General features: G+C 35.4%; 1 protein-coding gene across 9 annotated transcripts in view; it reads right to left on the bottom strand.

The window, feature by feature from the left end:
- The window catches only part of PTPN13 (protein tyrosine phosphatase non-receptor type 13), a 235,696-nt gene that overhangs the window by 219,558 nt on the left and 674 nt on the right, over positions 1–15,464 (bottom strand). The gene's annotated exons all lie outside the window — the stretch shown is intronic.

Below are 15,464 nucleotides of genomic sequence, written 5' to 3'. Positions count from 1 at the left end.
AGCATTAGCTAAGATAATTCGATGTATTAAAATCAGTAAGCCCCTTCCATATTAGAAAAAAATCACCAGGCAAAATATATATTTCTCAACTCAATAGAACAAATTTTATATATTTTTAATTCTTCACATTCTAATCTTTCTACTTCTAAAACAGGTTGGTTTTCCTTTATATATCACTATTTGGGGCATTTTGGGGTTTTTTTCTGGCCTTTTTAACATTGAAAGTTTTCATAAAAAGTAAAGAAAATGAAAACTATGTCTATAATCATGCTTTGTTTACTAAATTTTTATCTTTTTTCTATTTAACATTATATTTTCATGTTAAAAACCTCTTATCAACCTAATTTTTGATGATCATAAAATTCCATTATAAGGATTTAGAATAGTACTTTAAACCATGCCTCCTCTGTAAGCTATTTATGTTGTTTCCAATTTTATACCATTACAAATAATACTGTGATGAGCATGTAAACATTTTAAAAAGATTTTCAAAAGGACACATTTTTGTCTTTATTTAACACTTTTTATAGGAACTTGATGCTAGGAAAACCACAGGATAGTAGGGAGAAGACCTTGGGGGTAAAACAAGCTGAAAGTAAAATACACTACCAATGCAAGAACAACTGTTTGAAAGCTCCTGAACGACTGCATAAACTCAGATTCCAATATAGACTATGGAGTTCTCTTTCACACTTTCTATGTAAATTGAGGTAATTTTTTGCCTCTCCTTGATTCTGCTTGTTTTAAAATATACAATCAATCAATCAATAACTAAATAACTAAATAAAAGATACTATTCACATGAGAAGTTATGGTTAAGACAATTGACTGGAGTCAGACAGACATGGATTCAAAATCCCTACTCCACTACCAACCGTGTGACCTATGGCAACTCATCGAGCTTCTCTAAAATTCAGCTTTCTCATCTGTAAAATAAGAATAATAACATCTATCTCACAGATTTGTTATAAAGATAAATAATATCCTATTTTAAATTCTTATAGTAAATACACAAATAGTATCTCATCATTGTAATCATTTTCACTGTTCCTTTAGGTGATCTGAAAGATATCATAAACATACATGTGTGGTTTGTGTATAAATTTTTGGCTTAATCTACAGATTATAATGGCACAGGTGCATATTTACAAACTGCTGCATCATATAATTAGCTTTTAAAGTATTATTCAGTCTAAAAAGCTAATTGTCACAATATAGAGAAATGAAAACCTTTACAATGGCCCTCATTAGGGTAGTAAAAGAGGATTTAAATAACTTCTTAAAAGATTAATAGTTTTAAAGGTATCATAAACATGAATTTTGCTGTTTATAGCATATATCATTGAAACTTTCTCTTGAGACAATAAATTCCTGATTAGGTCTTTTTCACATGATTAGGAGGTCAAATATATTTTTAAAGATGCTGTCTAAAAAAAAAAAAAAAAAAAGATGCTGTCTAAGTGAACCAAGAGTAATTTATAAACTAGAGTAACATTATTTCCTCTAGATTTTTTTTTCTTACAACTATTTGGTAATACAAAAAGCAGAAAAGGAAAATGCACCAGCCACCATTATATATATTTTATTAATCAAAGCAATGGCAATTAATCCTTTAGATGATTTGGCCAGCTAAGACACTATTTGTAGAGGCCTACACTGAATTTTGCTGTTACTTAACAATCATCTAGGTGACTTCAGGCAATAACCAAGTATTTGTAGATAGCCAAGAAGTTTTGTAATATGTTGTTTCAGGAATTTAAAAATAAATCAAGTCCTGAGTTGATAAAATACTGAATATATTTTTGAATTTTACTTTTTACATCACATTTGGTATAGCAGATAAAACATTTATCTGAATTAAAAATGGAAAAATGAGTTTCAAAACTTTTTTAGGAGTTGGTCTATCTGCCAAGTATAATGCTAACATCTAAGAAAAGGATAGAAAATTTTTTTGTAGCCAAAGCAATTTGCAGAAGAGATTCCCAATTAATTTACAATTTTGAATCCTAGTGATAACTATCATAATAATAAATAAGTACAAAGACTGACAGTAAAGTCATACTAGTGGCACATAAAAAACCCAACTACTATAGCACAATATTAAACAATAGGATGAGGTTTTTATTTAAACACTTTTTCTGAATTTATGGTTTATATGGCCCCTTTTAAATACAATCCCCAACTGCAGGTTAAGTGACCCAAGCAGTAACTAATCCACATAAACTGAACAAACATCATACACACTTTACTTGGAGTCAAGATCCTTTGTCAGCTTGTTCTAACAAGCGGCAGATAGCAGCAAATGATAAATATCTTTGATTCAGTCAGTAGTTGGCTTACTGAGAAAATTCAGAAAGTGCTGAGTAAAATCACTTTCTATTTCAACCAGTCTTCCCAGCCTCACTGAGTTTCCTCATTACTCTAGGCCCCACATTTCGCTTGACCACTGCAGATTGCAATAACCCCTATACCTTACCCTTCATTTTCTGCAGATGTGGATTTAGGCCATCAGTGTTCAAATTTTCAACTTCAAAGTGATAAAGCCTATAAATCATTTATCGATCTCCCATTACTCTCCCAACAGTGATTACTTCTAACCTTTACATCTCTCTTCAAACTTCCAATTTTTCATCACTACCGAATCATAGTTAAAAGCAGACAAGCTTGCCTCTTCTGACGGCACTTTCTGAAGATAACTGCATTAAGTGTAAATTTTCTTACAGAATTCTCTTATTTTCATTTCTATTCTTCAACAGGCCCACATATATCTTTGTAACATTCCCTTCAATCTTACAGAAAAAGCTACTCTCCTCCTGACCAAAGCTAACAACTCTACCTACAGTTCACTCCTTCCCATCCAGACAAAGCCTCATAAAAAGAGGGTATTCTTTTTCACTCTTTCTGGAACTTTAAATCTCTTAATCTCATAGAATCTGTTCTTTCACCATCTTCAGTTTTACAAAGAAATTTTTTCTGACTCATGAAATCATTCAGGTCATCTGAATCTCATCTATTTTGCCACCAAATACCATCCTCCATTTCAACTTCCTTCCTATTCCTCTCCTTATCAGTATAGTAAAATGGTGTTGAAGGTAATAACACTCAACTGATCGCACTGTTCTTTTTCTTCTACTTTTCTTCCATCATCTTTTGTTGGCTCCCTATGGCATCTGTTGCTACTGGTCACATACTCCTTGACAGACTCTCCTAATGCATCATCTTTAACATTACACTTTCCTAGTTCTCTTACTCTTTAGGTACTTCCTTCTCTGTCCCCCTACTCTTCTCATTTTCATATGCCACCTTCAGCACTTCTTAACACTTCCTCTCTCCTGAATTGACTCACTCATATCTTTTATTCTGCCCTGTGATACACCATGCTCTTTCCCAGACATTAATAACATCTTCAAGACAGCTCAAGCTCTACCCAAGTGAATCCTGTGACTAAGCCACACTTTCTTCCTCAAAATTTTAGAGCATTTATTCATTGTTTTCTATTATATAATGGCTTCCTATCTTTCCTATCTGTGTTTTTTTAAAACCTAGATTTTAAGTTTTTTGGTAGGAACCTTTTCCTTTTATTTTAAAATATTTCTCAATATACTGAAAACAATTCTGAACACAGAGCAGTCAGTCACATACTTTACAGCTGTATAATTAGTTTATCTAAGAAACAAAAGACATTACAACAAAAATTAATTTATATTACTTGTAAAATATTTATAATTGTTGCTATTTTAACTGTAGTCAAATAATCCTGTGGGTACTTTTTCCTACCAATTTCCATATTTTTCACATATTCATGGGGGCATGGCCGATTTGCCCATTTTATTTCTTTTAAGATGTCAATTTTAGTTTTAAAGTAAATATGTAGCTACTATGTCTAAAAAAGATCTTACATGTAAAACATCTGATAACGAAAGCATAGTCAGTGACCTAATCAAAACATACTAGAGAGGCTAAAATCTGGGAGGATGAAGAGATAAGCCAAGCTTTTTTCTCAGTATAATTAATCATATTTCTTAGGTTGCTGTTTTGCCCAGTATATATAGATGAAAAGGGAAGTGAAAGGTAAAGAATTCTTGTAAACTGAATCCGTGGGCTGTGCCCAATCATTTTATATATGTAATGACTCAGGAATAAAGCTCATGCAACTTTCTGAGGTAGACATTATTATTTCCATTTTACAGATCAGACACAGAGAGATTAAATTACTTATCCAAAATGACTCTAATTACTAAAAGAGCTAAAACGCAAACCGAGGACTACCTAAATTCAAAATCTGTGCTCTTTCTACTATACTATACTTCCAAATTTATGTTTGAATGTTAATAAATTATAACACCACCTAGATTTAGTTTTCACAAAAGCTAAACATTTAAGAACAGACATAAATATATTAATTTTGTCTTGTTAAAGGTTAATAATAATTTAATATTTCAACGGTAGGTTAAATACTGATTTTTAAAAATTATATGAATGATACGTACTTACTACAAGGAATTAACTATGAAACAATGCAAAGTATAAAGTACTAAACAATCTTAATGGCTGTGAACCAGCCTCCACAGAAAGTAAATCTAGTTACTTAATTATCTTCTAGGCCAAGGCACTTTAATTAGCATAATGTATGTGTTAGCTATCAAGTGATAAGTCAGTAAAACCAAGCCTCCTATCCCCCCAAAAACCTAGCATAGGATCTATAATTTATTCAGAGGTACTACAACCAAATCCCATTAAACTGGAAACAAACAGCGATCAGATGTTAGGCAGTCTGGAGAAAATAATAATTGGATCCCCAATATCTACTCTCTTCAGTTTGTTTTGGGACAGCCAAGTGCCCAGCAAAAAACTACAATTCCCAGCATCCCTTTATGTACAGATGGCCAATATAAACAGTCATTGGGTAAGACTTTCAACAAAATTCTTTAAAAGGATCTGACTCAGCTGGAAGGCATACCCTTTTTTGCCATTTCCCCCATTTCTTCCATATATTCTGACTAGAAGGACATTTTTATAGAATGCTAGCAGCCATTTTGTAACCAAGAGGGCATCTTGAGGATGAAAGCCATGCAGTAAGGAGGTAGAGAAGAAAAAATAGATGTCTGGGTTCATTGCCATGTCTTAAAACAGCCAGAGCAGCTCTGGAGTCGTATGCCTGGACTTTATATTAGAGAAAAGGAAATCCCTATCTTCTTAGGTCATTGTTATGCCAGGGTCTCTTGTACTAGCAACCCAAAGCAACTTCTCATTGGAAGAAGCAAAACAAATAATTCATTGCAGTGGTCTTGGATAGGGCAAACACAAAGAATATTTCCCAAATCAGTGCTCCTATTAAGAAAGATGCTAAGGGCTTCCCTGGTGGCGCAGTGGTTGAGAGTCCGCCTGCCGATGCACGGGACACTGGTTCGTGCCCCGGTCTGGGAAGATCCCACATGCCACGGAGCGTCTGGGCCCGTGAGCCATGGCCGCTGAGGCTGTGCGTCTGGAGCCTGTGCTCTGCAACAGGAGAGGCCACAGCAGTGGGAGGCCCGCATACCGCAAAAAAAAAAAAAAAGAAAGAAAGATACTAAGAGATGTACTGTGGATTCTGTAGTTAAATTGTCAAATAAATTAAAATGATAAACAGTTGGCCATCTGTAACCACAGGTTCCACAACCACAGATTCAACCAACCTCAGATGGAAATTATTTGGGAAAAAAAAAATTATAGAAAGTTCCAAAAAGCAAAACTTGAATTTGCTGCATGCTGGCAACTATTTGCATTGTATTTACAATGATTTACACAGTATCTACACTGTATTAGATAGTATAAATAATTTGAAGATGATTTAAAGTATATGGGAGGATTTGTGTAGGTAATATGCAAATACTATGCCATTTTATATAAGGGAATTGAGTATCCACAGCTTTTATATCCATGGGGGTCCTGGAATCAATCCTATGGAGAATATGGAGGGACGACTGTATACATAATCATCTTGGAGATTCATAAGGTATATTAGTATATTAAAGGTTCTAAAAGGGTGTGCAAAATCAGTCAGGATAAACGTCTACAAAAACTTACTAAAGAATTTTAGGTTATAGGCTTCCCTGGTGGCGCAGAGGTTGAGAATCCTCCTGCCAATGCAGGGGACACGGGTTCGAGCCCTGGTCCGGGAAGATCCCACATGCCGCAGAGCAACTAAGCCCGTGCACCGCAACTACTAAGCCTGCGTTCTAGAGCCCGCGAGCCACAACTACTGAGCCCACGCTCCTAGAGCCTGTGTTCTGCAACAAGAGAAGCCACGGCAATGAGAAGCCTGCACACCGCAATGAAGAGTAGCCCCTGCTCACATCAACTAAAAGCCCGCACGCAGCAACAAAGATCCAATGCAGCCAAAAATTAATTAATTAATTAAATTAAAAAACAAAAACACATACCCTTTAAAAGAAAAAGAAAACAATTTTAGGTTATGTTACACAACACTCCTAGGGGCATAGCAACATAAGATTCACAAATATTAAGTAATATATCTGTGTGACTGTGAACAATGTACATTTAAACATACTAGAATTTATGTACCTGATAGTGTTAACTTTCAAAATAGACACTTTGGGAGGATAGATACCTTTGTCCTCAAACACAATATTATTAGAGATATTTCTGGGACTGTCTTTCTAATCATGTTTACAGTCCTATTTTAAAAATCACTCCTTTTACTTTATAATCATTTTTCATTTTAATTGAAATTATTAAATCCTCCTAAATCATTCACCTTTCTAGATCATGAATATATTATTTAATTGAATCAAACCTATTCTCAAAGAAGGGATGTGCCACTACAAAGGATCTTCAAAAACAACATGCCATATGCTCTAAAAAGTAACTCCAAAACAGGAGATGTGTAGGGTTCTAAAAATGAGTCGTTTTGGGAATTCCCTGGGGGTCCAGTGGTTAGGACTTGGCACTTTCACTGCCATGGCCCACATTCAATCCCTCGTCAGGGAACTAAGATACCACAAGCCACGCAGCATGGCCAAAACAAAAAAAAAGGGTAGTCGGAAGAGGATGACATTTATTTTCACAAGTTCCACGAAGTGTGTGAAAATTAGGCACAGGTTACATATATCAACAAGCCCAAGTAATGAGTGGAAGAAACAGAAACATGCAGCCCAAGAAACAAAGTAGGGCCATAAACTTTGAAACAAAAAAACATATTTAAGTTCATATATTACCTTTACCCAGGGTATTAAATAAATAAATAAATAAATAAAAACTTATAAATAAGAGTATACCAAAAATAATAATAGCTAATATTTATTAAATACTTAGTATGCATTAGGCACTGCTCCAATTGCTTACATGTTTTAATGAATTAATCATTTAGTCCTTACAACAATCCCATAAAAGAGGCCTGGTAATTATCCTTATTTTGTAGATGAAAAATCCACAAGGGTTTTCCACAGAGAAAATTTCCACAAGGTCACAGAGCTTATATATCAGAGTCAGAAATTAAAACTCAGGCAGCCTGGCTCCAAAGTCTAGGGTCTAAATCCCATGCTATACTGTTGTCTCTAAATCAAAGAGGAATGGTCAACACAAATGCACAGCTGCATCTAAAAACAATTCATATATATTCAGATCAGTACCCATGTTTGTAAAGTTTTACATATGCTTTAATTTTTACCTTTACAGCTGTTCCGTGCCAATATATCCCGTCAATAGATTGGCTTACTTGGCTTGAACTCAGATGATTAAATATATGTGGCCACAGACTAATCCATTTATCTGCTATCTTGGAAATGTGCCCTCTCTGTGTATCACCAGTGCCTAGTACAGCGCCCGGCAGAAAACAGGAATTCAATGTACGTTTACTGAATACAGAACAATTAAAAGGGGGGCTGTCCAGGGCTGCCCTGGTGGCAGCAGTTGTTAAGAATCTGCCTGCCAATGCAGGGAACAAGGGTTCAAGCCCTGGTCCGGGAAGTTCCCACACGCCGCGGAGCAACAAAGCCTGTGTGCCACAACTACTGAGCCTGCACTCTAGAGCCCGCGAGCCACAACTATGGACGCCTGTGTGCCCAGAGCCCGTGCTCCGCAACAAGAGAAGCCAATGCGATGAGAAGCCAACGCGATGAGAAGTCCGTGCACCACAACGAAGAGTAGCCTCCCACTCGCCGCAACTAGAGAAAGCACGCACGCAGCAAGGAAGACCCAACACAGCCAAAAATAAATAAATAAAATAAAATAAATATATTTTTTTAAAAAAGGGGGCTGGCCATCAGAATATGGTTAGATCAGTCCAGATTCATCATTACAGCTACTAGAAAAACACTCAACTGGCTTGGTTTACCAACAGTGATTCTTTAATATCCCTTTAGGTGGAAGAACAATATCATCTATTTTTTAATTAAATCTCAGTATCTCAGTACAATCTTAAAACACCCTTGAAGTTAGATGAAGTCTTGATGTACACACATAAACATTGAGAAAGATTAAGATGAAATCTTAGTTTTAAAATGTAGCTCTGGGGCTTCCCTGGTGGCGCAGTGGTTGAGAGTCAGCCTGCCGATGAAGGGGACACAGGTTCGTGCCCCGGTCCGGGAAGATCCCACATACCACGGAGCGGCTTGGCCCGTGAGCCATGGCCGCTGAGCCTGCGCGTCCAGAGCCTGTGCTCCGCAACGGGAGAGGCCACAACAGTGAGAGGCCCCCATAACGCAAAAAAAAAAAAAAAAAAAAAAAATGTAGCTCTGTTTGGTCTTCAGCTATATAATGAGTATGACATATTATGTGATAACATTAAAATAGTTTCTTTTATTTAAAAATTGAAGGAAATTCCCATTAAATTTTAATAATGGAAAATAATATAGTCTAGATTTTTTCTTTGTAAGTGTAAGAATTATATAACTATGACACTGAAGGATATGTTGGCTTGAATTACAAATAAAACAGCAATACTGCCAGGTACTGTGTAATAACACATATACTATCTGTTATTTATTTCTGTATACCTCAAAGCAGTGCCAGAATTTCAAAGTTCTGATTGAATTCAACTGACTGGTACATATCCACAATATAGTTTTAGCTGGTTTCGATCTGATAATTGAATATTCCTAAATTATATTTATTGTATATTTAAAAAAATTATAAGTTATTTTGCTTTTTCTAATCTAAGAGTTGTTTTTTATTTTATTTTATTTTATTTATTTATTTATTTAATTTGGTTGCACCGGGTGTTATTTGTGGCATGCAAATTCTTAGTTGAGGCATGCATGTGGGATCTAGTTTTCTGACCAGGGATCGAACCCAGGGCCCCTGCAGTGGGAGCTCACAGTTTAAACACTGTACCACCAAGGGAAGTCCCTAAGAGTTGTTTTTTAATTGAAGTATAGTTGATCATTTTTTTAAAAAATGAAACACCTATTTCAGCTTTCATGAAGTACAGCCATAAGGATACATTTTAGCTTTTGTAAATTTTCACACAGTACTTAGAAAACTGGTATATGTTGCATCTGAATCATCGTGTGAAGCTCATTCCTTCACTTCTAGAAACTAGCATCAGAGTCAAATCAAAATAGACTGTGTGAAGAATGAATTTAATCAATATTACGTTCAAATAATCCTATGAAATTACATCTCAGCAAAGTCAAGAATGTGAAAGACATTGAGAGAATGAATTTGTCATTCAAAACATTACAAATAAGGGAAACTCCTGTGTCAAAACACTAATTATTTCTTTTTACTTCAACATTATATTTTCCAGAAGAGATATCTGACTACACTAAGACCTAAAATAAATAATCCCTTAATAGTTTAAATGTTTATTTTAAAAATTACACTTTTCTAGAGAAAGTGCTTAAGTAATACTTAAGCAGTTCTAAGAGTAACTAAGTTTCTTAAAAGGGTTCTCTTCTTTTAAAAAATTCTCAGGCTCTTTCTTCCTAAAAAAAAAAAAATACACCAACTTAGAATATTTTTAACACATTCTCAGATTATATAATCATTCTAACCTTAATTTAAGTTATTCAACAAGAATGTTTCATTTTTGTTCCACAACTACATAAGAAATAAGAGGAAAAGCATTAAAATATGAAAATGATACAGAATACAAAACATTCCATCAGACATCCTTTCAACAAAATAACTCTCAACATCTTGGATGCAAATTTTTCTGAACTGAGTAGTTAAAAAAGCATGTGTTTATGTTAAAAGAAATGAACAATCTACCAATAAGGAAAAAAAGAAGGAACGCTTTTAATTAAAAATAATGTTTCCATTTCTACCCACTTTAGTTTCTACTCACAACACAATAAACCAATAAAGAAAACTTTGATTTTTTTTTTAAGGTGCTAAGGGGGGTGGTGCAGCTGAGATGAACTACATGTACAGTTTCTTCGAAGCTGTGCATCAGTAGTTAACAAGTGACAAACACCATTAAAATTCACGACATAGTGTTAGCTTTCAACCATCTCAAACTGCTTAGGAACCTCATTTTTGTTGAAGGGAATGCTTTCTTGTGGGAAGAAATAGTCTCAGGACTTCCTTGGTGGCGCAGTGGTTAAGAATCTGCCTGCCAACGCAGGGGACACGGGTTGGAGCCCAGGTCCGGGAAGATCCTACATGCCGCGGAGCAACTAAGTCTGTGCACCACAACTACTAAGCCTGCGTTCTAGAGCCGGATAGCCACAACTACTGAGCCTGTGTCCCACAACTACTGAAGCCCGCGTGCCTGGAGCCCATGCTCCACAACAAGAGAAGCCACCTCGATGAGAAGCCAGTGCACTGCAACGAAGAGTACCCCCGCTCGCCGCAACTAGAGAAAGCCCACACGCAGCAACAAAGACCCAACGCAGCCAAAAATAAATAAATAAATAAAAATATTTTTTAAAAAAAGAAAAGAAATAAAGTCCCTCATGCAACTCTATGTTCAAGTTAAAACCAATAAGACGGTTTTCTGTTGGAAAATTCAATTGTACCATATGGTAACTAAGAGTCTCCATTTGTAAAAGAAAAAAGAAAAGCTTCCCCAGATAGAAAAACCTTGAATCAAATTCCAACACTTAAGTTGAAATGATGACTTTCTCTATTTCCTGAAACTGTTGTAGTACACAAGAGCAATTAAGCCGTTGGCTGGATTCAGAGCATACTGATATAAATGATAAACATAAGGACACTCAAGTTCCTCCTCTCAGTTAACTTTGAAAAGGAAAACCTCACAACTAGGTACAAGGAATTGAGGAAAGCGTTAAAAATGTGATATTTCTCCTCACTTAAAAAAAACTATCAAAAATAATATATTTTAAATTATAAATCTAAAGGAAATGACTATATATATCATATTTACCTCATTTCAGATGATGGGAAATTGTAATACAAATTTCCAAACCTTTAGGTAATACAGAAGTTTCTGTGATGATAGAAATATTCCATATCTGAGCTGTTCAAAACAGGGGCTACTAGCCACAAGTGGCTACTGAGCACTTAAAATTTGGCTAGTGGGGGGAGGGAAGGACTGGGAATTTGGGATTAGCAGATTCAAACTATTATATATAGGATGGATAAGCAACAAGGTCATACTGTTTAGCACAGGGAACTATATTCAATATCCTGTGATAAACAATAATGGAAAAGAATATGAAAAAGAATATATGTATAACTGAGTCATTTTGCTATAGAGCAGAAATTAAACACAACATTGTAAATCAACTATACTTCAACAAAAATTTTTTTTTTAATTTGGCTAATGGGAATAAGGAACTGAATTTTAAGTGATAGCTAATTAAATTAGTTTAAATTTAACCACATGTGCAGCTCTAAGGAACTGGAGGGAAATATTTATACCTTAAATTCTGATTCAAATAGTAAAAATCCTGTAGATGGGCATATACATAGTTGCTTCTGAAACATATTTATTTTTTTTTAATTCCTGTGATTTATGTAGAGGAAAATACCAAAACACAACATAAAAATGTTGCTGCATTTGTGGGAATCAAATTTTCTATATTCACCTTCTAGAGAGGACTAGAATACTGGTTTGTAAGTTGGCTCCATGTTGTAATTTCTTAGGGCGCTTCCAAAAATAAGGATGTGTGGGTCTTACTCCCAAAGATTCTGGTTTAATTGGTCTGAATTGAGTCCTGGGCATAAAGATTTTTAAAACCTACCCAGGTGACTCTAACATGCAGCCAGAGTATCACTAAACTAGAAAGAAAATAAGAAACTGTTAAGTATAGATGCAGTGTGCAACCAAAGACATTTCTTTGCTGGTAGGCAAAGAGGGCCTTCCAACAACACAGATTAAGTCAAAACCCCTGAGGGCTCTGGTGTGTTACATGTTCAGGAATGATTTGGGTGTACAATCATAAGTTTTTGCTATTATTGAATGTTATTCAATTATGTAAACGAGATTAGAAAGGAAGGAAATAAACTAAATACTGAGTGTCAATTTGCACTTGCCACTTTTGCATATATTATTTAATTTCATCCCCAACATACCTTGGGAAGTAGATATTATTAAATTATTTAAAGATGTGGAAAGTAAATTTAAAGATGTTCTCTAGGATTTGGACACATGTTTCTCTGACAGTAAAGTCCACATTCTATATACTACAGCAGAATTCTCTCTGAGGAAGTTTGTTTCAATAAATTTTCATACTGGAATCAAAGAAAAATAAAGAAAAAGCAGGATTCAGTGGTGGAGCACAGGATAAGGCAAACACACTTAAACAGGTGCTTAAACCAGTTCCTGTATTTCCTAAGCACCTGATAGCAAACCCGGGGAAAAACATGTTCATCTGTGGTTCAAATCTACAGCAGCCTCAACACTAGACCATTTAGAAGTTGCTGCCTTTCTATCCTAAGAAGTTAAGTAATTGGTCTCCTACTGCCTCACAATCTATTAGCTATAGTCATACATTCTTCATACAGGATAGAACAGTATGCTTATTCACAGTGACTGACACTAAACAAGAATAAGACAGGGGTCTTAAAGATATTTTCATTTTGCCCCCTAGACTCACAGGATTACTGGGATTACTCCTCGTGGAGTAGTTTACAGACCACAGTTTTGATGTGACATGCTTACAGTGACTATGTAACTTTAACTTAGATCATTGAAGTTCTATATTAATTACTCATTAAAAGCTTTTTAAATCCAGTTCCTGGGTTGTTCAACCTATCTTAATTTTCAAATTAAGAAAAGTTGTCAGTGGAAAAAATTGGAAATCCAGAGCAACAGACCCTCACCCTTCCCATCAGCACTAATCCTTCTATTCTGAGACCCAATATCCTTTCTCCTTTTTCAGGCTCCAGCAGTGTAAAGGGACATTAACTCAAATGAGTCACACTTGGTTACATCAGAGGCCTGAGAGGAGAAAACCTTCAATTCTCTATTCTAATTAATGGCACAGACTTCTCCCAAAGCATATTCCAAAATAAGAAAATGTTGACAAGAGTAACTCCTAAAATGCACAGGCTTGGAGTATGGCAGTGTTTCCTTTCTATTTCAATTGGTATTAATTACAATTTAATTATACCACAAAAAATATTTTGTAGTTTATTTAATAATGTCAAACTCTTGTCAAAAAAAGAGAGAGACCATTGTAAAGCAATTATACTCCAATAAAGATGTTAAAAAAAAAAGAGGAAGAAGCTGCAGCAGCTTATTCTCAGTAGTCCCTTTCTCTAGCTCATTTGGAATGGGCAATAAGATGAGCTGGAAAAATACATACTCAATTGATATAGGGGAAGTTACAATGCCCCTCATCCAATCCCTGACCTATTAAAAGCAGAATAAAGCAAGGATTTGACCTGTTTTTCTTAATTAAAAAATACATAAATTCCATTCATTTCAAGATTGATACCTATCATCTACCAAAAACAATTAGCCAATTCTCACATTCACTTCCTGCATTTGAGGCATGCCTCCAGAAAAACATAATGTAAGTTTTACAACTTTTGACCCCACCATAGTATCAAAATCCATCTTTGCAATTGACACTGGTTTTAATGGTTTGTGTATGTGTGTTTATTGTGACATGAAAATCTATTTATAAATATTTTCAGATGCTGGTAATCACCCTCCAAAAAACAGCAGGCTTTACATGCAAGTAAAAGTTTTGGTGGGACAAATGTAAATTCAAACCTACATAATAGATTTTTTTAAAAAGTTCTTGTATCAACTATACTCCAATAAAAATTAAATAAATAAAAAATTTTTTAAAGTTCATGTAAAAGTGAAACACACTTCAAATTAGTTCCTTTTCTTAATAACTAACCCTAGATATTTTTTCTATTTTTAATTCCACCTTCCATCCTACCATCTCCCCAACACATACTTCCACAAGGCCTCTAGAACATCTAAGTTAGAATACAAAGTTATTATGAAAAAACTATAATAAACTTAAGATTGGACAATAAAGCAGTCAATTCGCCTCTGTACGAATTTACTGAATCAATACATGCATGAACTTAATAAATAATGCTAATGATATTAACATAAGAAATAATTTGTATCATAGCACCAACACAAACAGCCAATGAACAGGAAGCAAGTTTTCACGTTGACCCTCCCAACCCAGTCAACAAGAATTTGGGAAAATACCAACGCTTGTTTCATAATACAACGACTTCCATTTTTTCCCCATCCTTTAGTAAACTCTGTAGATCTAAATTTTAAAATCCTTCTAATTAGTTACCTGCATTCTTCAACCCACAGATCAGGTGTCCTACATTTCATTTAGGTCCCCGCCTTGAAAACAAACCCGATTGCCCCATTTTCTGAGAGGTAAACTCAGCTCCAGGCAGCTCCCCATGAAGTCACCGCGTTTGTTATTTCAAAGATGCAATTAAACGAAAATGACACAAGGCTGTCCAAGAGATTAGTTGGAAGTGTATGGAGGTGTCTATCATATATGTGTAAGGCCATTGAAAACTGTATTGCTGTTAACCTATTTTAGTGGTAATATTTCTCCCCATTCCCCCTTCTCCAGTGTATTCATAACAGAGGGAAATTAAACTTTGTAAAAACTTTCTTGCTTCTACCAAACTTTAGCTTTCCAGCTTTCGGTACTACAGTATCTTGTAATGAGTAAAGGAGAGAGGGAGAGGGGTGGTTAGTTCCACTCAGAGAAAAGCAATAAAAGAGCTTGCATCAGGCAGTGTCTCTCCCTCTGCCCCCTCTTCCCTACCACCCAACCCCCTCTTCTCCGAGCCCTTACATATACACATTCTTCTCGGCGGCCTCTAACCACACCATGTCCACAATCATTTACAGAAATTAGAAACAGACTCTGGGAGCCCTTCCCTTAGCACGCACAGAGCAGAGATGTAGTAGCAAGATGGGGCAATGTCACTCTCTATTACCCCACAATCTCTTACCCCCTCTGGGGTTTAATTCCCGAGAATCCGACTTTCCTCCGCGGAGAAGGTGAATCTACCTAATTCACAATAAAACATCATCTCATCCCTCCCCACCCCAG

The sequence above is a fragment of the Pseudorca crassidens genome, chromosome 4 (assembly GCF_039906515.1).
Source record: "Pseudorca crassidens isolate mPseCra1 chromosome 4, mPseCra1.hap1, whole genome shotgun sequence".
Lineage (NCBI taxonomy): Eukaryota > Metazoa > Chordata > Mammalia > Artiodactyla > Delphinidae > Pseudorca > Pseudorca crassidens.
The sequence above is the reverse complement of the archived record's forward strand: the minus strand, read 5'-3'. Positions and strand labels throughout refer to the sequence as shown.